The 23278-nt window shown below is 40.1% G+C and overlaps 1 long non-coding RNA gene across 1 annotated transcript; it reads left to right on the forward strand.

Moving 5' to 3' along the window:
- The first annotated feature begins 8310 nt into the window (after positions 1-8310).
- LOC106025386 (uncharacterized) lies at positions 8311-22368 on the forward strand. The gene is made up of 4 exons (XR_001198988.3): positions 8311-8547; positions 19184-19263; positions 21809-22021; positions 22127-22368. It is a non-coding gene; the product is annotated as an uncharacterized LOC106025386 (long non-coding RNA).
- The last annotated feature ends 910 nt before the right edge of the window (positions 22369-23278 follow it).

The following is a 23278-nucleotide window of genomic DNA, read 5'->3' on the forward strand; positions in this document are numbered from 1 at the left end:
TAGTATGTAAGTTGATTGTGTGGCCTTAGGTAAAGCACCCTCATTGGGCAAGAAGTTAGAACCATAGGACCTGTTTAAGTAACCTGAAAATACAGCGTGCTTTTCAAAGCTTTGAATACATGGAACTGCACGGAATAATATTTATGCTACCAAACAATGTGTAACAAGGTGTGGCCCGTGAGTACCACATCATAATTGGTATTTAGGTTTCTGAGCTTGTTCAGACATTCACCATCACTTAACAGTTTCGGGAGGAAGAGAGACAGATGATGATAGGCTATTGCCTAGCCAGGTAGAGAGTCCAAAGGACCGGCGTGTCGCCCACGTCTGCCTTCCGACCACATGTGCTTCCTCCACTGCGACAGCACTCTCCTCTCCCCCTCCGCGGAATCTGCTCTAGGAAATGATGGGGCAGACTCACTTTCATGTATAAATAGCTGACAAAGCTTCATTTATTATCATTCCTGAGTTATTTACATTTGAGTTAAGCAACAAATAAACAAAGTATAAAACATGCAATTTTCTAATTTCAGAATCCTGGCAAGAGAAGAAAGAATTTTTGCAGGATGACAAGCAAGAACGGGGGATTCTGCCTAGTAAAAGGGATAAGAGCAGCTTATCCCTTGAGTTATTTTCAGAACTGTTGTGAATGACCTTAGATCAGGGGAAACATTTCCACACAAAATATGAGTGCTGGATTTGCTTATATCAAGTCACTGAAGAAAGAGCCCAATTTATAGCTTGACAACTTCAACTGTAATTACTCACAAGACTCACCGTATCCTGAGTCACCCTCAAATTACTGTAATCTATAGAAAAATATTTGGCTGTCCACTGCAGATTTGTCATGCTTTACAGTCCCTGTTACCTGGCAGCCGGGACATGGGTTACACCTGGGGCATGCACAGGAGAGAACTCAATTTTCTTACCATAGTAGTAAGAGAATGAAAAAGCTAAGCAGGACAAAAATAAGTGACAAAGGGCAGAGAGTATAGGAGAACTGAGAGGGTGGTTGCCATGAATTAATATTAAAGTTACCAACTATGACAAAGCTGTCCCTTAAGTCTTTCCCGCGCATCATGGGCCACATAAAATGGGACTTCCAAAGCAGCATTCGTCAGTGGCCCAGTCCCTGTCTCTCTCTGCTCTCTGACAGTGGCCATAGGAAGCAGGGTGCCCAGCAACTATTATAGCAGCTGGTGGAGAAAGAGGCCAGTCCATGCCCTGGGGCTCTAGAGCTTGTAATCCTGAGCCCTGAGGCCCACTGCCATTTAAGGAGACACGGCTGGGACACTGGCTTTAAAAACTATCTTGTATTTTTGTATTTTCTTGTCTCCTATAACCTCAACTCAGTGGCCCTTCAGTGACCCTTAGTGTGGTTTCCCAGGAGAAGCCGCGTGAACAAGGGCAAAAGAACCAGGCACCAGAATCAAGCAGAGCGTGACGGCAGGGTTAGGAAATATCTGGAGATGGTGAAATAAGATTCCTGGCTTTCTCCTGTTTTTAGAATTCCTTTTCAGCTTTTAAAAATCAATCTTACTGTTTTCCCAATAAGCATTTGCCCTTCTTTTATAAAACTTAAAATACGCACAGCAGACTCCTCTGTTTGAGTTGATGATGAAGATTTGAAGACCACGTGGCCACGGCAAGCTGCGTGGCTCCTAACATAAGAAAGGATTTATGGAGGCTTTTTTTGTTTACTTTTTAAATGTTTATGTTTGCAGAACATGAAGTATATTAGACATTCAGCTTAGGGAGTCGGCGCATGTGCAAAACACATCTTAACTCTTTTTTAATTCCCTTTCCCATCCCACCGCCTCTCTCCTTTCATCTCCAAATCTCCTTCACTATTATTATTATTAATTTTAATATTTACTTTTTGAAAGTCGATTTTAAAAAAATTATACATGAAAATGAACAGGGCAAACAGATGAATAAGAGAGAGAGAGAGAATTGGTAGGACATCAGATAAAAGGCGATCCTCTCTCCAGGGGACCTCTCCTCCTCTCCTTGAGGATAACTCTGATCTCTTGACTATTCATCTCCCAAAGCTCTGATATGTGATGAATATTTGCATGCTCTTCAGTGATGTACTTATTATGTTGCAACAAAGTAAACTACAAAGCAATGTCTCCTTGGCTGTCAGATCCTAGAGAGGCGCCTAAGGACTCAGAAGCTTCCATCTCCATAGAAGCCCAGTCACAGGACCTTTGGAACCGTCCCCTTGTCATCTACCACCATTTCAGCCACAGCATCTATGCTCTTTCCTACTTCATGTATTTCAAGGCAATGTAAAAGTTATTTGGGCAAAAGACTGTGGCCTACGAAGTCCAAACTAGGATATTCTGGAGCAGAAGTTCTAATTTTTTTCTAAACTCTGACGCAAAAGACGAATGACGTCAACATGCACCTCACAGTCCTTCGAGCATGCGCAGACGTACACGGCAGCTCAGAATCCTGTCCTCCCACTGAGATATCCAAGAATACACTGTCTTTCAACAGACTGATGTACATGCATACCTTGATCGCTGTAAAGCAAGAAATGAATACGTCACTCAGCCTCTGTATCCTCGGGTTCCACATCTGCAGGTTTAACCAGTATAGATCAAGATATTCACAAAATGACTGCATCTCCAGCGAACACACAGACTTCCTTCTTATCATTATTTCCCAAAAATAATGATAGGAGTAATACAGTATAGCAGCAATTTATAAAGCATTACTATTTTATTAGGTAATTTAGAGATGTGTTATAGTGTACAGGAGGATGTGCCTAGATTAATGCAGAAACACCACTTTGTAGAATAGATTTTAGCATCTTGATTTTTAATTAGCAACAATCACCCATCAGATAAATCTCATTGGCTGTGACACTGCCACTAGGGAAAGCTAAGTATCTTGCATTTTAGTATTTCAGAGGGGACCTATATGGAACCAATCTCCTACAGACACTGAGGAACAACTGTATATATGAGAGTTCAAATAATACTTATTTATTTATAGAATAATTCTGTCTAGATGGAGCAACTTTGGAAACCATTTAAAAACTAAGTTTGATGGTTTAAAAGAACTAAAATATAAAATTAAGTAACTAAAAAACTTTATTGATTTCATAGTAATCTCATCATGTGTAATTTATCTTCAAGACTGCTACAAATCAGCAGGCCTTGATCTTAGGTGAATTTTCTTTTAATTATTTCTATATAATGAGATTTAAGAGAGGAGAATCATGAATAGAGAAAGGTAACGAGGCAAAATGAAGGATCCAAAGAGACAATTTGATGTGCAAAAGTCTGTGTATGTAAATACACATATAAAAATTAGTTGATGCTTATTACCTACAAATAGTAATGATTGAATTTTTTAAATGAAATTGATTATAGAACCCCAATACCATAACCAACAATCAAATGCACAAGAAAAAAAATCACAGCAAAATCAATCGTTATGAAGAAATTCAGCCTTTCCTTCTCCTCCTCAGTCTCCCCACATACTCTGTACTCTGCACAGTACTGAGGTGGGGGTACCCTGCACCCCACACCCAGACTATGCATGTGTGGCTCTGAGAAGCAGTGAGTGGGCATCTAGAGGGACAGCCTTATGCCTTTGGTGCCCTCTTGACCTGCCTGAAGTGCAGAGTGAAATCTAAGAGCCTCCTGAGTTTCTCTGATAACTTAAGCATGAAAGGAACATTGAGTATGTCTATGTTGTGACTTAAACTTACAATCTAGGTCTTTATTTTTTATGACCTCAAGTAGGGAAATTATTATAATCATATATCAAAAAAAAGGAAGTGACAAACTGTCTAACATTTCTAATGAAAGAATGAATGATCGCAGTGAAGTCAAATTTATATAATCTCTTCACAAATATATTAGTAATTGAATCAGTTCTTTTAGCATCACATATATTTACCTGTTACTAAAATATTTAATAATTTTAGTGCCTATCTTCCTTTCTCCAAAAATAATTTTATCAAAAGACTAAGAAATTTATGCAGGGAAAAAAGAACTACAATGAGAACTCAAGGTTTTTTGTTTTGTTTTGTTTTTGTTTTTACTATCTGTCAAACTTTCCATGTAAAATTAGAGGTCAAATTATACTGGCTAATTTTAAATTTTAATACTAAATTTACATGACTAAATAAGGATACTTTAGTGGTAATGTGTATGACTTTTTAATATTAAAAAGATGTTAGAGTAGAATAGAATTTGTGTTCCTATAACTATATAGATCATTTTCTATCTCTTTTATACAGCTGCTTCTCCTATGACTTCCAACCTCACCTTTTCAATCAAGCCCAAATTATGGCAGAAACTATGGCATAGAAATAGTGACTAAAATCTGTCATTTAATGAGATTCACAAGTAGTATCAAGATTTTTGCAACTGGCCCTTGGAAATATTTCAGGTCATAACTCTAAGGGAAAAAATTGAGATGGTTTTTATCTAGGTTTGTTATGGTTTGTACCTAGATGTCCCACATTTTAACTGTATCTTAACTCAAAAGATGAAACTGACAAAATGTTTTTATCTTTGATACTAAACTCACGTCAGCCACTCAAGCTCTGATACTAAACTCAAAGCAGGGCTTTCGGGAGTGGCTGGATCTACAGTGTGTCAACATGCATAAAGGGTGTGTGATATCTAAATTAGTCCACCAATTGATTCAGTTTAGCTCTGGGTGTGGATAATGGGATTCCGGATGTGAATGGCAACAACCAATAGGCTTGTAGCTTGAAAGCAGTAAAAGGGAAAGGAAGGCTTGTTACCTGCTGCCTCTTGCCTGCCACACCATGGACCATTTCTCCTCTGCCATGCCCCTCTGCCGTGCCCCTCCGCCATGTCCCTCTGCCATGCCCTTCTGCCATGCCCCTCTGCCATGCCGCTCTGCCTAGCTGACTATGGACTGAAATGTCTAGGTGTCCAATATTTTATTCCAGCAATAAGAAAGTAACTCAAACAAGGTCTAAGTATCTGATTTATTCTGAGCACTTGGGCAAAATAATGGTAAATTGAGGCCTAGGAACTTAGAGAAATAAGGCAGGGGAAAATGTTAAATCTAAAGAAGAGCTGAGCTGATCAGCAGACTAGCAGCAGGACTCCAGGGGAGAAAAAAACAACTAGAAACACCTCCACATGTAGCATGGGGAAGGACTCTTAAGAGTGACTTAGTGTGCACCTGCCTTAATACTCCTTTAAGACCTTAAGGAGGAAAAGCATCAATACATGTTATCACATGACCAGTGACAGCCAAGAACAGACAAATGATGAGAAAATGGGCAAAACTCAAGGAACTATCAAAACTCTCCCAAAGAGAAATTTCTTATGAAGGTAAATGTAAGGCTGTACAATTCTTATTTGTATGTTAACAGAAAGGAAAGCCCCAAAAGCTTGGAAAAATATTAAGCGTACAGGCACAGTGCATTAACTAAAACATTGTATTCCCAAACATGAGTTGTTCTCAGTGAATCTGAAGTTACATTATCATTGATGAAGCATAGAGTTGAAGAAGCCTAATACATGGCAGCAACTCGCTAAAATAAAGTTACTGCTTTACTTGAAGAAGGAAACTATGCTATCTACAACCAAAGACTTTATATTTTGTGCTTCTGTAGATCTTAGGGAGAGAGGGAAAGAAGCTCAGAGAGGAAATCCATAGCATTTATTAGGCAACTAAGTTTCAAGTGACTTAAAATCATACATACTTTTTTCTTCAAAAAAATCAAAACATTGCACATACTTAATCCATAGGTATTACAAATTCTCTCTTATGAAAAGAAATTAGTATACAAGTTTAACTCATTTGCCCAAGATTACATAGTGTTACACATGCTTCAGTAAAGAACAGACCCATTTCATAAGTAAAACCAAGAATATATCAAAGCCCTCGTTTAAAATATACTGATTTGTGATCAAGGTTACCAAAGTATCTTTTAGTTATGGATGATGACTGTAAAAGAAAACTTTCATTCAGCTATGGGTAAACAATAATTTTAAATATCTTTGAACTGCAAATATATGCATGTACACACATATACACGTACACATACAAATGCACAGGTATGCCATATACACACAACAAAACTCAAAATGCCCTAGATGTCACCATTGAGAAATATGACATTTCAGTCCTCAGCAAAAGGATGTTAATTATGCTGGGTAATAATAAATAGAATGCTAGGGGGCTGGGGATTTAGCTCAGTGGCATAAGCGCCTGCCTTGCAAGCGCGCGGTCATGAGTTCAATCCCCAGTACTGATAAATAAATAAATAAATAAATAAATAAATAAAATGCTAGACAATCTTCATTTTTAAGCTTACAATCTGCTCCCAGATATGAAAATCCATATTCTTGACTTTTAATTAGCATACAAACTTGTACAATGTATAACTGGATTTTTGCAAAGCTTTGCCAAAATGGAGCCTCAGGAGGTCAAAGTTCATGACACCCTTACACTGTGTAAGGCCATTATCATTTCCGCCAGGTGCTTTCTGCTTCCTGCTTCCAGAAGCACGCTCGACTGGTCTGAACAGCCTAGAACCTTGCCAGCAGGTTGATCTGGCCCTTCTGCTCCTGTCTCTAAGAGACGGGTCTTTCACTAGGCTCGATTTAAACAAAGTAGTTACAACTAGCTCTCTCTACAGCAAATTCCAGAGTTCGACTCACGTGATACATGCTTAAGTCCTAGAACAAATGGATCCTTCAAATAGAAATTTCCTTTACCCAGACACTGGCCAAACACTTTCTAAAAGATGTGATTTGTCAGCCTTCCAGAACATCGGAGCCTTCCTTCCTCATCCTACTAGAGATAGAATGAATATAGATGATGAAAATGCTCGGGATCACTTAGGAAAATGGAGGCGAGGGAATCCCAAAGTGTGTGTTTTGTAGTAGGAAAGAACAGGTCATGAAACTATAAAACTGAGCTTTCTACAGCAAAGTAGGAGCTGTGGTTCCCAGCTCCCCAAGAGTACATTTTCAATCGCTTTACTTTTATTATGAAGGAATGCATTTCTGATTTAAGAGGCCTTTGCCATCTAAAATGTCTAAATATACCACTGTAAATACACAGTGTCAACAAAAAATGAAAAACAGCTACGTTTTTTCCTCTCACTGTCAAGAGCGAAGCCAGCTGTTCCCGTGCACTGCTTTGGCATTGGCGGGGAAGCTGGAAGCCAGTGTGTGGGAGGGAACTGGTATCAGGCTCACAGATGCCTCCAGATGCCAGCGTTGGCTTTCAAGCTGAAGTGAGTCACATGGCACTACTGGGTGCCCTACAGAAACACTCAGGGGTAAACAAAGTCTTCCTCCTCTCTCTAAAGAAGAGAATGCTTATGAAGTCTGTCCATATACGGTATTTTTCTCCTGTTGCAAAACCTGGTAGCGAATTTTGCTGAAAAATATAGAGTATATAGTTACTATAGCTCTTTCTTCTCCTTCCTTCTTGTCTTCCTTCCTGAAAAATAGAAGCCAAAATGGCCACACTTGTTTCCCGAATGCCCATGTCTGACTGTATAAGTCAGTTAAGAAAGATGAAACTGACGAACCATTTTTAACCTTTGCTGCTAAACTCCAGCCAGTCATAACTGAGTTATTTTCAGTTTCAGGTGAGTTTGTTTGTGACGCTCTGAGTCTGCAGTTGGACTGATGCTGATATCTGGAGCATGTCACTGGTGTGGCAGATAGCAAGTTCTACGCCTGCGGGAGGCTGAAGCATGCAGGGCCATATCACCTCTGTGCCTGGACTAGCCAGAGCTCCACGTCCTGCAATTCTGCTGTTTTGCAAGTGTTGACCAAAACCGTCAAGACTGTCTGCTATTTAGAATCCCAAAATATCTATGACCTTAAATCTAACATACATGATTTCTAATAGGTAAACTGCAGAACTAGGGGCCAACTTTTTTATGCAGGCATTCCCCCTCCCCCCAGGGAAGTGTGGATAGCTTGAAAAGAATAACTTCCTGGAGAATGTTACACTTTTCTGGGGACTCAGGATCATAATTTGTATAAAACTCAGTTAAATCAACCAACTGGAAAACATCAAGTTCACAACTTATAGATTGTTACAAATTACACTCCCCCATCCTCTCTTTCTCTCTGTCTCTGTCTCTCTCTCTCTCTCTCTCTCTCTCTCTCTCTCTCTCTCTCTCTCTCTCTCTCTCTGCCTCTTTCTCCTTTCTCCATTAGAGCCAGCTATAAAATGAGACACTTAACATAGGCTTGTTCTTCAAGCAAAATCTCAAGCAAGGCTAGTTTAACTTCCCCTAAAAAAATGCTGGCTTATCTGTTGTAAGAAAGAAGGAAGTGCTGCCCATATACAAATAAAGTGTCAGACCAGGCTCTGCTTGAGATTTGGAAGTGTGCATAATTCCTCTAGGGTTTCTAATCCGTACTTTCCAACCCACTTGAAAAAATCCCTTCCCAGCCTCCTAGCTGCTAGGAGGTGAACACCAGTTTCCTGCACATGACTCAGCCTTTTCCAAAGCTACTCTCCAGTGCGGACCACAGAGGAAGGAAAGTTTTAGACAGCGTGACTATTGGGTCGGTAAGTAAACTTGCTAATCTCATAAAATATGTTTCAAATCATTTATTTTAATTATAGAATAAAAGATCTGCTTTTTAAAACAATGCTGGGCTTCACTGTACAAGCCTAAAATTGTGGTAGGGGAGACACAGAGAATTCTGTTCTGTTTTCAAGATGGACTTCTATAATTAAGTTCAGATTCAGATCCACCAGAGTCTGTCCAAAGAGGTCCCAAGCAATCGGTATCTGGGAGGATTCTGTCTTTGTAACACTTGTACATTGCAACTTCCACTTCCTTGACAGAATTAAAAACACTGATTAGAAATTAGAATTTTATTGAAAATCACAAAGCATTTTTGATAAGTTTCTGCCCATATGACATTTGCAGAGTCATCATGGCGCTGGTCCAACGTGGCTGAGAGACCCCAGAAACGATCAGCCACTTCTTTGTTCTGGTCAGAGGGTACTTGCATTCTCCTGCAGTCTGTCCATGGCCCTAGTAAAGGACTTTCTCTCTCTCTCTCTCTCTCTCTCTCTCTCTCTCTCTCTCTCTCTCTTTCTCTCTCTCTCTATCTATCTATATCTCTCTCCTCCTACCCCACCATGCCAAAAAGCCTAACAATTTTAACAAGATGGAGTGGTTTGGTTTGGTTTGGTTTGGTTTGGTTTGGTTTGGTTCACAGTGCTAGAAATGAAATACAGGGCCTTCATACCATCCCACGTCCCCAGCCCTTTTCGTTTTCATTTTGTGATGGGGTCTCACAAAGTCACTAACTTGCCCAGGCCAGTTCTGAGCTTTCAAGTCTCCTGCCTCAACTTCCCAGAGTTCTGGGATTACAAGCATAGATCGCAATACACAGCCTGACAAAATGCTTTTCACAGCATAATCCTCACAACAACTAAGCACGTGGACACAGCTGGCCTTGTTTTCCCACATTACAGATTGGGCAATCAATGCCCAGGAGTGTCTTGATTAAGGCAAGGATCAGAGAACTCAAATGTCCTCAGAATTCACTTCTTTGCACCAGTGAATCCTAAATATGACATCAGAATCCGATACCTGAACCCCACTCCTTAAAGCCCTGGAGTAGGTGTGGGAGTTTACACATATGTCAAGAGTTCCCTAGCTGTTCTGGTGCTCAGACAGCCTCACCCAAATGGGGTCAGATTAACAGGTCAGTAGAGGAGATGCTAAATCGAATGGCTATGTTGGCCACCCCTTCTCCAGCTGGCTCTATACTCAGCTAGACGGGATTCCTAGAAAAACCAACCAAGAAGGGCAGAACAGTGATTCAAAGGAAGCAGAGACTCCAGATTTGAGGAAAGAACAGAAAACTAAATATCAGTGCTTGGGCTATATTTACAGCTACCCATTATATTGACTTCCCAAGACACAAACGAGAGAGCCTAAATTTGCTTCTGATGCTCTTGCAGATCTTTCACACAAAGCTAGCATAGGAAAATCTACGAAAGTCAATCACTGAGGATTCCAAAAGGGATCAGCATGGTAGAAGACTGAAATCTCTCCCTCAGCTCATGGGTGGGTCACTTAGGACCCAGAAAACACAAAATGTCCTTCTTCGTGCCAAAGTTTTAACAAACATAAAACTTCAATCAACTGCTGGGTTGCCTTAGAAAAAAAATGCATTTAGGATAAAGGAAATTCAGTATCTTAACAGGGTGTCTTTAGTACCAAGGAGAAATTTAATGAAGACCACGGGATTTTTCACCAAACTGTCTTGATTTGAACCACAGCACCTTGACTTACTAGTGTGTGAGCTGGGTCAAGTTACTTACCTTTCTGACCCTCAATTTCTTCAAATCCTCATATAGGATTAAATGGATTAAGTCCAGGTAACTCAAGAGCATTGCATTCAGTAAATGTTATTTAACGGCTATTACTATTACTTTGTTTTGTTTGAAAAACCAACCAAAAGCAAGACATGTATAATCATCAAATGTATCAGCTTGGTTTGAATAAGAACATTAGAGTTCTCTGTCTAGCAAAAGCCAAAAAGAAAAAAAAGGAATTAATTGGAAGTCAGAGGACAGCTCACAGAATAGAAACCAGAGCTGCAGACCCGGCTCTCAGGAAGCACGGCCTCCGCATGGACTGAAGGGTTAGCACCCAGTCTGCAGTCTCAGGGCCCATGACTGCAGATGAAAGGGCCACGGTCACTATTTCAGGTGCTACTACTCACAAAGAATCAAAACCTAGCCCCTTTCTTGGCCTAGTTGGAGACATGTGTTATCCATCGCCATAAAGATAAAACTAGGTAGGAACCAAATTTCCCTCTAGGACTCCCAGGGTGAGTAAATGACATCATGGTACTGTTCACTAGACAATAGATGCAGGCTGCCCAGGTATAGAGGATCGATGTCCAGCATTTTATTAACCAGGAGTCTTCAAAATGATCTTTTAGCTATTGTTATTGGAAATTGCTTACATCTTGCCACAGACACCAAGATACGTATAAAAAGTCCTCTGGCCAGCCCCCAAAGGAAGTCAGTTTGACTCTCTGTGTACCAGAAATAACAATACTATCCCGCAGCCCCAGAGGCTTAAGCAGTCTTAACCTTGATCCTAAATCTGAGCCCTTTGAGTCCTCTTGCTTTAAAGCAAGTACTTTAAAGCAAGCACCTAGTTTGCGATACTGTGAAGCAAGCATCGCACTAGGTAGGTTTAGAGGCACCCAGACGACATGAAGGTTTCTGGAGAGTGGTCATGTCAATGTTACCTTGATGTAGGGACGAACGAAAGGTGGTGGGGTGGGCTGGGCTCAGATTCTGTTGTCCACTGTAAATAACCACGGGAAGTTTCCAGAGGAGACGTAACATTTTCTAAAAGTTAAATCATGATGCACACACAAAGGCAACACGTGTCAAACAGTTCATTCAACCCATTAGCGAGCGAGACGACAGGGAAAATGATAAAAGTGTCATGAAAAGCATCTTGAAGAACTGGGGATGTGTAAGTACTATGAAGTAGGAATATTTTAGAATGAGCTTCTCGGGCTAGACACCAAACTGGTAAATGTCTTTGCAAAGAAAATAGAACCATAACCACTGCAGATTGATGTTGCCTTTTATACCAGATAGGAATATTTGTTTGCTCTTTTTTTTTTTTTTAACTTTTTACCAGTACCAGGGATCAAACTCACGACCGCCTGCTTGCAAGGAAGGTGCTTATGCCGCTGAGCTAAATCCCCAGCCCCTAGGTAGAAATATTTGTGACTTCACCAGCAGCAACTTATAAATTAAAATGTGGCTTCTTGAAGAAATATGGGCAAAACAGTGAACATCTGGTCTCAAACACAAGAGCATGTCAGTGCCTTAACCATTGCTCTGTATGATGGCGAGGAGGGCGTGATGTTCTCTGTAGGCTTTATTTACAAGCTCTGGGTTGATTTTCTTAACAAGGAAATGTGAAATTTCAGCAGGCAGAAAAGACTTTTAGGAAAAGAGCAGCGGTGAGCGAGTCTGGTGTGGCGGCAGGAGACAGGTTTCCCTTTGCAGGAGGAGTTGTCAGGTGTTGCAGGATGAAGAGCCACAGTTAACATCTGCCGTGTCCTCAAGTCACAGTGGGTGCTTCGCAAGTAAAGAAGAAACCAAAAAGTTTAGGTTGATAAATGTGCCATCACAGGCCGAGGAGTTAGCTCAGCAGCACAAGTGCCTGCCTGGCAAGGACAAGGTCATGAGTTCGATTCCTGGTACCAAAAGAAAAATAAGTGTGTTGTTGCTTGTCTGATGCCACAAAACCTTTACTGCCTATTAATTAATTATTTGGGTTGCTGCTCCTTTTCTGAAATAGAAGGCATTTTTCTATCTCAGTTCTTTAGTTTTTGATATTCCTAAAATCAAATTTCCTGTCATTTTAAATCCTGTAACTGCAGGACAGAGCAGCAGAACTCCAATAATACTATGCTGCTGTAACTACGTAAGTCAAGAATGAAAGTGTCTTCATTTTTAGGAAGTTATATTTCTCAGGACATTAAAATGAAGTTGACTTTTGTTTTCTAGTATAATCTTCACTGTAATGAATTCAGTAGCCTGTAAGGATTCCTTCATATTATTGTGGCCCAAGGTTTCTCTTTAGACTAGTTTCTCCAATGCCTATATAACACATGTCAGTGACAGATAATTAAAGTTACACATTGCGACAGATTTTAGCATTTCTGACATCAACACATTTAAATTATCACTGTGCTGGCTCATTCTTAACCTCTACTGCTATTCTGCTGACAAAGTTTAAACACTTAAGATCTGGGATCCTGTCACCTTGTTCAAAAACAAGCCTGACCCATGTATTTTGTCCAGGTAGTTACAGTTCCTTGTGCTCTTCTTTCCATAGAGATGCGCCCCATGTCCCTCTGGTAATGCTTTCCTTCTACACGACTCGCTGCTCTTGGCATTTCTTGTACTGGATGTCTGCTGACAGTAATTATTTCAGCTTTTATATGCAGTAAAATGTTTTAATTTCTTTTTATACTTTTAATAAATACACTGTGGGATCTTGTTGACTTCTTGAAATCAGGATCTGAGATAGGTTTCCTGCTCTCAGCAGAGTCTGATAAAAGGGGGTGATGGGTATTTTGGCTGAGATTATAACTTAATAAAATTGATACTTAATAAGGTATTAGGAAGCAGATACAGCCATGTGCCCAAAAAGGCTGTGTACATTGTGTATCTGGAGCTCTCATTTTGTGCTAGATAGGTTCACTTCATATTCTGTATTTCTAGATTCTGTTATAATTTTCTCATGTTTTTACATATCCAGCATTTTATATCATTTTAGTTTTAACTTACAGTTCATTAATTTTCAATAACCTTTTAAATGACTCACTGTTTAATATCAAATATATAAGTATATATTAACATAAACATAAGAATATATATTCACATATTTTTCTATTTGTGCAGACGCTCTAGTAATAAAGGTGACACATTTTCCTCTACTTATAATGAATTATGTCATTCTTGAATTTCCACTTCTGTTTGTTTCCAGTATAATAAATATACTAAAATAATTGGAAATTTAGCCAGGTGTGATCATGCATGCCTGTAATTGCCACTACTAAGGAAGCTGAGACAGGAGGATTTCCATAGTTCAAGGCCAGTCTGGACTACATGGTAAATTCAAGGCCAACTTGAACTACACAGTGAGAACATGTCTAAAAACTTTACTTAATTAATTTTTTAAAAACATAATCAGAAATTTAGAATGACATTTTATTGAACAAGTCAAAGTTTAGGTAAAGGAACCAGCCAGTTTGCTTCTAAAAATTAAGATATATTGTTTTATTAGGATGTCTGGATTTTTGGTTCATCATTCCATATTTTATTCATTCACACTGCAATTTTTTAATATAATTGTTGATTTTGAAGTTGCTTTCTATTTGACAGGGAATAAAAGTGCAATGGCATCTAAGAAGTCTAACTTGAGGTTTAGCATATAGTAGCTACTCAATAACTATATTTAATTGAATAAAAGATTATTGTTAAATATTCTGACATCTGGAGTCTGATTAGAAAAATAAGTAAAATCATTCTGTTTGTCTCTCAAAAATTAAAAAGCATGCTGACAGAATAACAAAACACAGATTTTTTAAAAATTCATATTTTCTCATTTGAAAATAGTTTATATTCTTAATATTCTTAAAGAAAATAAAAATTAGATATATTATGGTAGCCATTGTTGATTTCCTGTTACCTTGTTTTGAAGTCCTGTATCAATTTCATTGTTTTGTTTCAATTGGCTTTATTCTGTCTTATTTTCTTTGGTTTTATTATCTTTAAAATAAAACATAAATTATTTCATCAACCTTTAAAAAACAAAAAGAAAAATGAAGTTTATGTCTCAAAAGGAAAGCCATGATCATTATTTGCAATGGTTACAAAATGTGGACCCTTTGTACTGCTTTTGTTTTGCTCTTGTTGCTAAAAAACAAGTACTAAATAATTAGTTTCTAACTTTCTGGATTATAATTTTCTAGAAAACAAAGTGGACTAAGTTCCACTTTGACATGTTTTCAAATGTTTTGAGGGAAGAAGAGAGTTCTTCCAAAATTAAAAACAGACTGAAAAAATTCTTTGCTTGACAATGGTGGATTAGCTAAGGGTCAGCCTGGAACACACAGCTAAACTGAGTCAACGTGGTACTGGGTGTGGAAGGCCCACCTGAGGATTGCTGCCAACAACATAAAAGCAGAACTAAAGGAAAAGATGGTGCCCTTGATTCATATAAAGAAGCTTATCGCACTGGCTTTCCTGATAAAAACTTGCTGTTACCATCAGAGGAGCTTGGGTCCTCGCTGTCACTGAGGATGGCCGCGGTTCTCTTTGGGGGAGCTCTGATCCTTACCTCGAGTGTCACTTGCTGGCTCCAGTGCAGCCCCTTTAGTCTGTGGGCACAGGTCCTTCACCCTACTGACTCAGACTTACTAGCTGCCACCACTGACCTTTGGGCCTTCCCAATGCAGATCCTTGATATGGACTTTCATGAGACATCACCATGGGATCTAGGCCTCCCGCTGGACTCTTGGAGGACCAGGCCCTCAGCTGGATTCTTTGGGTCCTAGTACATGGACTTGCACTTCTCTGTATTTCACACATAAAATTTTATAAAATAATCCTATAAATTATGTGTCAGTTCCCTTGGAAACCCTGACTACAACTATACTGCTAGAAATGTACTCAGACAAGTAAAATAACAGAACTTTATTTCAGACTTTCAGAAAAGTTATTTCTGGGAAAGGACTGTCAAAATTGACACTAAGGACACACACATTATAGTGGTAAGCTGTCTCTTTTCATGCTGTTGCAAGCAGGCTGAAAGCCGGAAACTTAAGAATATGCTGTTCTGGAAACAGACACACATTTAGATCACTAAATCTTCATGTGTAATAAATGAAATTCTTGTTTTTGTTTTTTGGTTTTTTAAAAACAAGCTTCTGATCTAATTGTGCCTCATGCAAATTTTATAATTCTTGTTGCATTAGAGGACTTCAGGTTTATTCTTACTTTATATGGGCCAATAGAGCTTAGAAAAGTCCAGGTGTCCAATGGCCACTCAGAAGCAGCTTTATCATCTTGCATATCCCATCTCTGTGAGGAAATTGATCCTTTTTGGTACCACTGTCCTTTATCTGGGATGTCAGGGTAGCAGAACCATCACAGCAACCTCAGCTTATAGACTTCACTTCTGGCTTGTCAGAGGGTTCCAAGTCTACCGTGGGGCTCTACAGACATATAGAACAGGTAGCATAGTTAAAAGCTAAACATTTAACCAGAAAACTTCATCGCTACAAGGAATATAAAATACCAAGTATGTCCCAGTCTTATTTTCTATATAAGGATCCTTACAAAGGATCCTGAACTATAATCATTCTTTAAAACAGAGCACTTAGCTTAGGTAAATTATCAAATCCTACTTCCTTGTTAGTCTTTACACTAGGGATTGCAGAGCAGGTCAACTGAAACGATCCTTAACATTCCTAACAGCCTGCTTGCAACAGCTATTCTGAGTCAAGTTTAAAACCTTACAGTCCATCTCTGAAGGCAAAGCTCTTAGCTATCACCAACTTCTGGCACTTAAAGTCATGTGGCTTTGCTAAATTTCTTTATTTCTCTGAATCTCAATTTCCTTATCTTAAAAAAAAAAAAAAAACTTCCTTGTAGAATTACTGTAAGTATTAATCATGGTGGTGTGGTATGTTGTGTTTTAAAATCTGAGATGTTATCCTGCTTGCAGGTCAATTGTGGATCCTGAAAAAGACAGGAGACTCCAGAGTCAGAGCGAAGGACAGTTTATCACAGCAGTAACAGTGGCCGGGACATCACCGTTTGTCCCTTCCCTAGCCCTATTTCCATCAGGTGACACAAAGAAGGCCAGGCATCAGCTGCCCGTGCAGTCGGCTGTGCTGGAGGAAAGGAATCCTAAGCTAAGTGGGCCCAACTCTTGTGTGATGAGTGTACACAAACCTGCTTGACCTTTGTTCCGGGAGAAGGCTTTATCTTTATTATTCTAAACAAAACCTAATCTGGCTTCTGCTCACTTTTTGTCTGAGCATTTGCTTCCATTTCTGTTGGGCGAAAGGCCTAGGGGTAGGGTTGATGAGTTACAGTGGATTCCCGCATTTGCGGGAGTTAAGTCCCTACAGCACCTGCGAATTTTGAAAAACTGCAAATTTCTGATACAGACAGAAAAATGCCTACATGCTATGTCTCCCACAGTTATGTCATTTAAGCTAATAAAGTACTATATTAATAAAGTCTTAGAAGGTGCAGGGTGTTTTGGCAGGAGTTTAGAGATTTAAGAAGAACAAAACTGAAGACACTCAAGATAGCAAACCTGGTCCAGTATTCTGTTATGATGCATGAAAGCTGGTGCACGTGCCAGAGATGAGTGACAGGGCAGCAGCCAATCAGCAGCAAAGAGAACAGAGTAACGCTCTTGGATTGGTTACTTGCAAACGTCCCTCCAAAAAAAAAAAAAAAATTATGGTGGCTACTTGCAGAGAAATTGCAGGGGTTTTTGAGAGCACAAACTCTGAACCGCAACTTCACAGTTTTATATGGTGTATGATAAATTTATGTTTAATGCATACCAATACATGTATACTTAACGATGGTGGTGCCACTTCTTCCACGACATCTAGAAACTCGAGCACAGACAAAAAATTGTTCCCTCATAATTTAGAAGAGTAGATAGCATACAGTAAATATTTAATACAGTAGCCAATCATAGTCCTTGTCAAGTATTAGGGTATTTATTCATTCTAGGAAAAGAATTAAGGATCCTGAATATTACTTTTACTTCCTTTTATTTGAATAGGGAATATCTATTTTTTATTGAAAGACAAAATCTGGGAGATCCCAGACAGGGAATCAATAAATATGCTTACCACATCGATGGTAGCTGCTTGACTGAGATTTGCTTTGTGAAATATTCCCTTATACACAACTACCTCATCAAGGGATAATGTTGAGTAACTCAATGATTACAGTGTACAAAAGCTTTTTCTCAAAATAATACAAGCTATTTGTTTCTATTTATTTTTGTTATCTATTTAGTTTCCCAAATCATTTATTACACCTCAGAACTGGCGTGGGGCATCTCCTGAGATAGCTTTATCACAGCCTTTCCATCTTATTATGGGTTAGGCTCACTGAACTATCATTCATGTAAGTACAATTCATGATCTTTGTACATTCAGGCACATAACCACCAGCATGATCTAAGTACAGAATGGTCCCAAAACTCCAAAACTTATATATCCTTGTGGTCAATGACCTCTCACCATCACTGGCCCATAGCAACCACCTATTTGTTTCCCCTATCAGTTTTCCTTTGGCAGAATACAATATAATTAGAATTTCACAACATTTTGAATGTTGCTTTTCATTTAGTATAATGTACTTGGGGTTCACCCATACTGTATGTATCCGATCTGTTGTTTTCATTGCTAAGTAGTATTCTATTACATAAGTACACTGTTCTTTGATTACCTAGTAATCAATTCATGAGCATTTGTGTCATCCAGTTGTGTTGTGTTAATATTCATGGATTTTGAATGTTACTTTTGCTAGTAAAACTAAAGTCCCTGGGTATTCAATCAAAAGTTAACCTAAATCTAGCTACTTGGAGGCTGAGACAAAAGTATGTCAAGTTCAAGACTAGCCTAAGCAATTCAGCAGGGGCCTATATCAAAACAGAAAAACGAAAGGGACTATGGCTGTAGTTCTGTGGTATAGTGTGATTTCAGTCTCAAGTGCAAAAGAAAAAAATGGAAAACCCTAAGGGCTCGGGAAAATGATTTTACAGATCTGATTTAAAGTGCAGTATCAGTCATCTTTAAGTTAATCAAAGGGAAGATTGTTCTGGGGCTCGGGCCTGTGAAAAGGTTTAAGACCGCATGAGTCTGGCAGCCTCTGCACCAGGACCCACTCTCCCTGTTGTCTGAGACTGAGGAAGTCTGCCTGCCCAATGTTCGCGTGGGTGAGAAAAATTTTTTGATTCCCACCAGCCTGTTGGCTTGTTGTGTATAACCTGAAGAAAATGAGGCAGAAGAAGGCTTGTGTTTTAGTAAATATGGAAGAAGGAAAAGCAAACAGTGAGTTGCAAGAGGGGCCAGACTTGGAGGAAATGAGACTTTTCCCATAATCCTGTCAAGTCTCTACACACACACACACACACACACACACACAGCCCGACCCAGGCCCCGCCTCCTCGAGGGTCCTCCGGCACAGAGAACACAGAGGCGTCATCCGAGTGGAACTGTGCAAGGGACGAGTCTTTGAGCGCAGAAAGAATGCTGATTAAAATATTGTCAGGAATGGCACGGCCTTCTCTGTGGAAATGTGACCTTGGTGTGTTCCTCCCGGCTATGTTTGGTGACAATGTGCAGGAAATTGTCCTCTGAGCACACAGCTAAACCTTCAGGGTTGACACTGCCCGTTGGCTTCTATGCTCTTGGCAGTATATTTTCTAATGCCTCTTCTGCATAGATACTTACAGTTCACCTGCCACGGATGAGTCTCATATAAGGTCAGTGTTGCTCTTTGGGCCCGGGTACAACACTCTGCACTCCAGATAGCCAGTGATACCAGTGGATCCCCATCTTTGCCCTTTAATTTCCCCTTGCCATTTGTCCCCTAGATTTCTGTGCCTCGTGTCATCTGTGTTAAAGCCACAGACTTCCATAAGGACCATGTGTAGGTCCAGAAGACATCAAAAGGGTAAGTCCATGAAGAAAGAGTCCAGGATGATTTGTGAGGCCTGATGGAGGTCAAGGGGAAAAGAACACTCCACCTAATGTGACCACAGCCCACGAGCTGCTGGCCTGGCATAAGAGGTCAGGGCTGAGTGGTCCCTTCTGTCTCCATCCAGAACCATGGCATTTTAACATCTTCTTGGGCTCTAAAGAAATCCTCTTTCAGAGGTTCGCCTGTAACAAATATCCACCCAAAACACATGTATGTGAATCCTAACAGCGGCCTGATTCATAATAGCTAAACAAGGGAAGCAATCAACTGTCCATCAACTTAGGATCAGGTACATGCAATATGGTATGTGCTGCATTCAGGTGAATACTGCTACAACATGGACGAGTCTTGAAAACACTGCTAAGTGAGAGAAGTCAGTGTCCAAATTCCACATATCGTGTAGAAGCCTTTTGTGAAATTTCCAGAACATGTAAACCCACAGATAGGTAAAATAGGTAAGTGGTTGCCTCAGTCTGAAGGACTTGGCTGGGAACAAGATGTGACAGCAGATAGGCCCGGGATTTTGTGTTTAAGTGATGAAAATCCTCTAACATTAAAATGTGGCAATTGTTGTATAATATAATCCAAAGCAATTAAATCATATACTTTAAAAGATAACTTACTACTACAAGAATTTTATCTTCAACAAAAATGGTAGTGAAAAAGCCTCTACTTTCGATGCAAAATTCAGAAACACAAGGCAATGGCATTTCAACAAAATTAAAAACAAAAACTTCTGCCTAAACCTAGAATAAAGGTGGGAAAGGAAAGCAGAAGTGGCTGTCACAGCATATTGAGCTCTAGGAGACAGCTGTGGGGCCAGGGACAGGTACACAGGCACCGGGGACGCTGCCTCCCTGAGGAGAAGCTGCTGAACATGCCAGAAGGTGGCCTTCAGAAGGCCAGATACCACCGAAGGCCATCACACCCATTCTTTGTTGGAGAAACTTACTGGAAGGGGCAGAGGAACTCTGAAAACACGAAAAGGATTATTGCTGCACACCAAGTTACAGGAAAGCCTGACACAGCAAAAGGGAGCTGCTGAAGCTCCAAAATGCAAGAGGAAAGAACAAGGTGCAGATGAAGAAGCCGGTAATGTATGTATTTGTTCTCATGCATTTTTTTCTCTATCTATAAATTATTTAATGCCTCTGCTATAACTTGCTGCTTTTAAAGAAAAAAAATTATAATGTCAGACTGTGTAAGATTTCTTTTTGAAGTGTTACAATATCCTTATTTAACACAATAGCAGCTGAGTCTTTCAATAGTCCTAACAACTGTATCTTCAGGAGCCACTAACCTGGCCTAGCTCAGTACAGGGGTTGTAAATTGGCGTGGAAATTCAAAGCAAGCCCTGTCGGTGTACACAGGCTTACAACTTAGTTACATATAGTGTAGTTTTTGCATCAGTTGTCTCTGATGTGGATTATCCAAAATAATTAGTTTTGTTAACTGAGTTCCACTCTGTAATTGAAAAAAATAAAAGCTACTGCTATTTTGTTGACAATCTGAATGCTTCTAAGTAAATTTCCTATGGGAATTTTATTTAGTATTGCTAAAAATTGGTAAAATTGGTTGGTTTTGAGTAGTGGCACTCTCAGTGAATATTTTTTGTTCTGTTTTGCATTTTCCCCCTGAAAAAGTAGGTATGTGTGAAGTTTAAATGAAAATAGAAACACAAAAACTAATGCACATAAAATAAAACACTGAAAAGATGCACAAGATGTTAAAAGAATTAGTAGAATTTAATGTGGGAGAGTGGGATGGTGATTAGCTTTTATTTTGTCCTTTATGTGTGTGTGTGTGTGTGTGTGTGTGTGTGTATTGCAGACACACTTATGTGAACAAAGGGAGCAGTCCCTGGATCGTGGAGCTGGCCCTGTTGGCTTTCATGGGCTCTCAGAACTCCAGCCTAGGGCCTCTGGTCTTCATGGAAAGGGTTCACTGTTGGGCTTGAGGATTCCCGGAAAAGCATTCTGAAACCCAGAAAGGAACCCTAATGACTGAATGGAAGAAGATGTGACTTCCCCAGGGAGGGGTGCCCAACGTCCATTTGGTGAACACTTGCTTATCTGACTTTGATGCTTGGGATAGAGGCACAGAGGGTGATACAGGTGTGCAGGTCCACAGGAACCACTGCATCAGTCTACACAGGAATTTAGAAAGTGGAGGCACAGAGTACATCTCCAGCAGAAATCTGGAGAACTTCAAAACATGTGGTAAATTAATTGGTGGTCTGCCTGAGCGGGCCTGCCCAGCTCAATAGAGTCAGCATTGTTCTGAGCATGGTAGACCCACCTGAGGATTGTTGTGGAAATGGTATGACAGGAGAACTGGAGGGGATGACAGCTTGCTGTTGATTTTCCTGAAGAAGCTGGGCGCTGCTGGTTTTCTTGATATGAATTTGGCCACTCTGTTCCTCTTGGAGGAGACCGAATCCTCAAGGTCACCTGGGTCAGTGGCTGCTCTCTTCCGGGGAGCTCTGGTCTTTGCCTTGAGTGTTACTTTCTGACTTCAGTGCAGATCCCTCAGCCTGCTGGCATAGATCCTTCATCCTAGAGGCGCAGACTGTCTAGCTTCTCAATATGGACTTACATGAGACACTGTCATGAGCTCTAGACCTCCAGCTGGACTGGTGGGAGACATTGTGATGGGCTCTAGGTCTTCAGCTGGACTCATGTAGGACATTGCCATGGGATCCAAGCCCTCGGCTGAATTCTCAGGGTCTCTAGTAAGTGGACAGATCTCTTACACTTCTCTGCACTGCATTTTTGGGTGAATACAATAAATAATCCCGTAAGTAACATGTCCTGAGTTAAATCTGTTCTCTTGCAAGCCCTGATTACAGCACAAGGTCATCTGAACCTGCCTCCCCGTTAGCTGGCAGAAGCTCCATTTTCACCCCGAGGATCATCCGTGTCACCCTACTGTTTGTTGAGGTGCTTTGTATTGGAATTGAAAAGGAATCAAAGTGCTAACATGGGCACAAGCTGATAGCATCAAGCCGCTGGAGAAGCAAGAAAGGTGGATGTAGAAAAAATAATAAAAATAAACTGAATAAAATATCAGTTGAAAGCACATCTTTGTGGAGACAGCAGGAACTATTTGACTCTAATTAAGATGTAAAACATTCCACAAGTTTACTTACCTTGAGAAAAATAAGTCAAAGCAACCTTTTGCTTTGAAATTCAACTTTTTCTCGGAAATCAAGTAGAAAGCAAAGCTGTCTTTCCTCCGCAGGACCTGAGGATGGGGTGGGAGTGATAGAGAAAGGAAGGAGGGGGAGAGAGAAAGGCAGGCAGAGCATTGTCCTGGGTTCAGTCCCCAGTACAGGAAAGGGGTGGGTCAAATTATTTTTTATGAAGTTTAGTTTTATTTATGAACAAATTTATGGAAGAGAAAATTTAGCTTTTATACATGAGCAAAGTATTAGTGTTTTAATGGTCTTGGAAGAAAAAGCCCTTCCCTGTTCAAGCCGAGCAGTTACAACAGTGGCCCCGTCAGGGTATCTGAAACAGTGTCCCTTTCCCACTCGTCCCCTCCCACCCTCCGTGAACACACGTGTCTGCACCGTGACCCATGGGAAAGAGGAATTCCAGAGACCACAGGACGCCTCCTGGGAGCAGCTGATTAAAGCAGCATCAACACCTTTCAACACCAAATAACCGTCTGCGTCTGTCCATAGCGAGCAATACAGACAGTGAAGCCAATGTGGTTTAATCAACCCACTTTACAGTAAGAATAAATTTCTGCTGCTTAAATCACTATTCCACTACAATATGGTAAAGGAAGGGAAGGAAGAAGGGGTAGCAGGAGAGAGGGAAAAGAAAAAGAAAGAAGAGACAGAGAGAGGAAAGGAGGAAAGAAAAAAGTATACCAAGTATTTTTACCTGTAGGCTCCCAGTGTCTTAATATATTTTGCCCAACTGAAAGTATCATTTTCTAATTGAATATGTGTAGATACTAAAGACATATATTCAAAGCAATG

The sequence above is a fragment of the Cavia porcellus genome, unplaced genomic scaffold (assembly GCF_034190915.1).
Source record: "Cavia porcellus strain 051 isolate PalLab524CR breed Dunkin Hartley unplaced genomic scaffold, mCavPor4.1 scaffold_12, whole genome shotgun sequence".
NCBI classification, from domain to species: domain Eukaryota; kingdom Metazoa; phylum Chordata; class Mammalia; order Rodentia; family Caviidae; genus Cavia; species Cavia porcellus.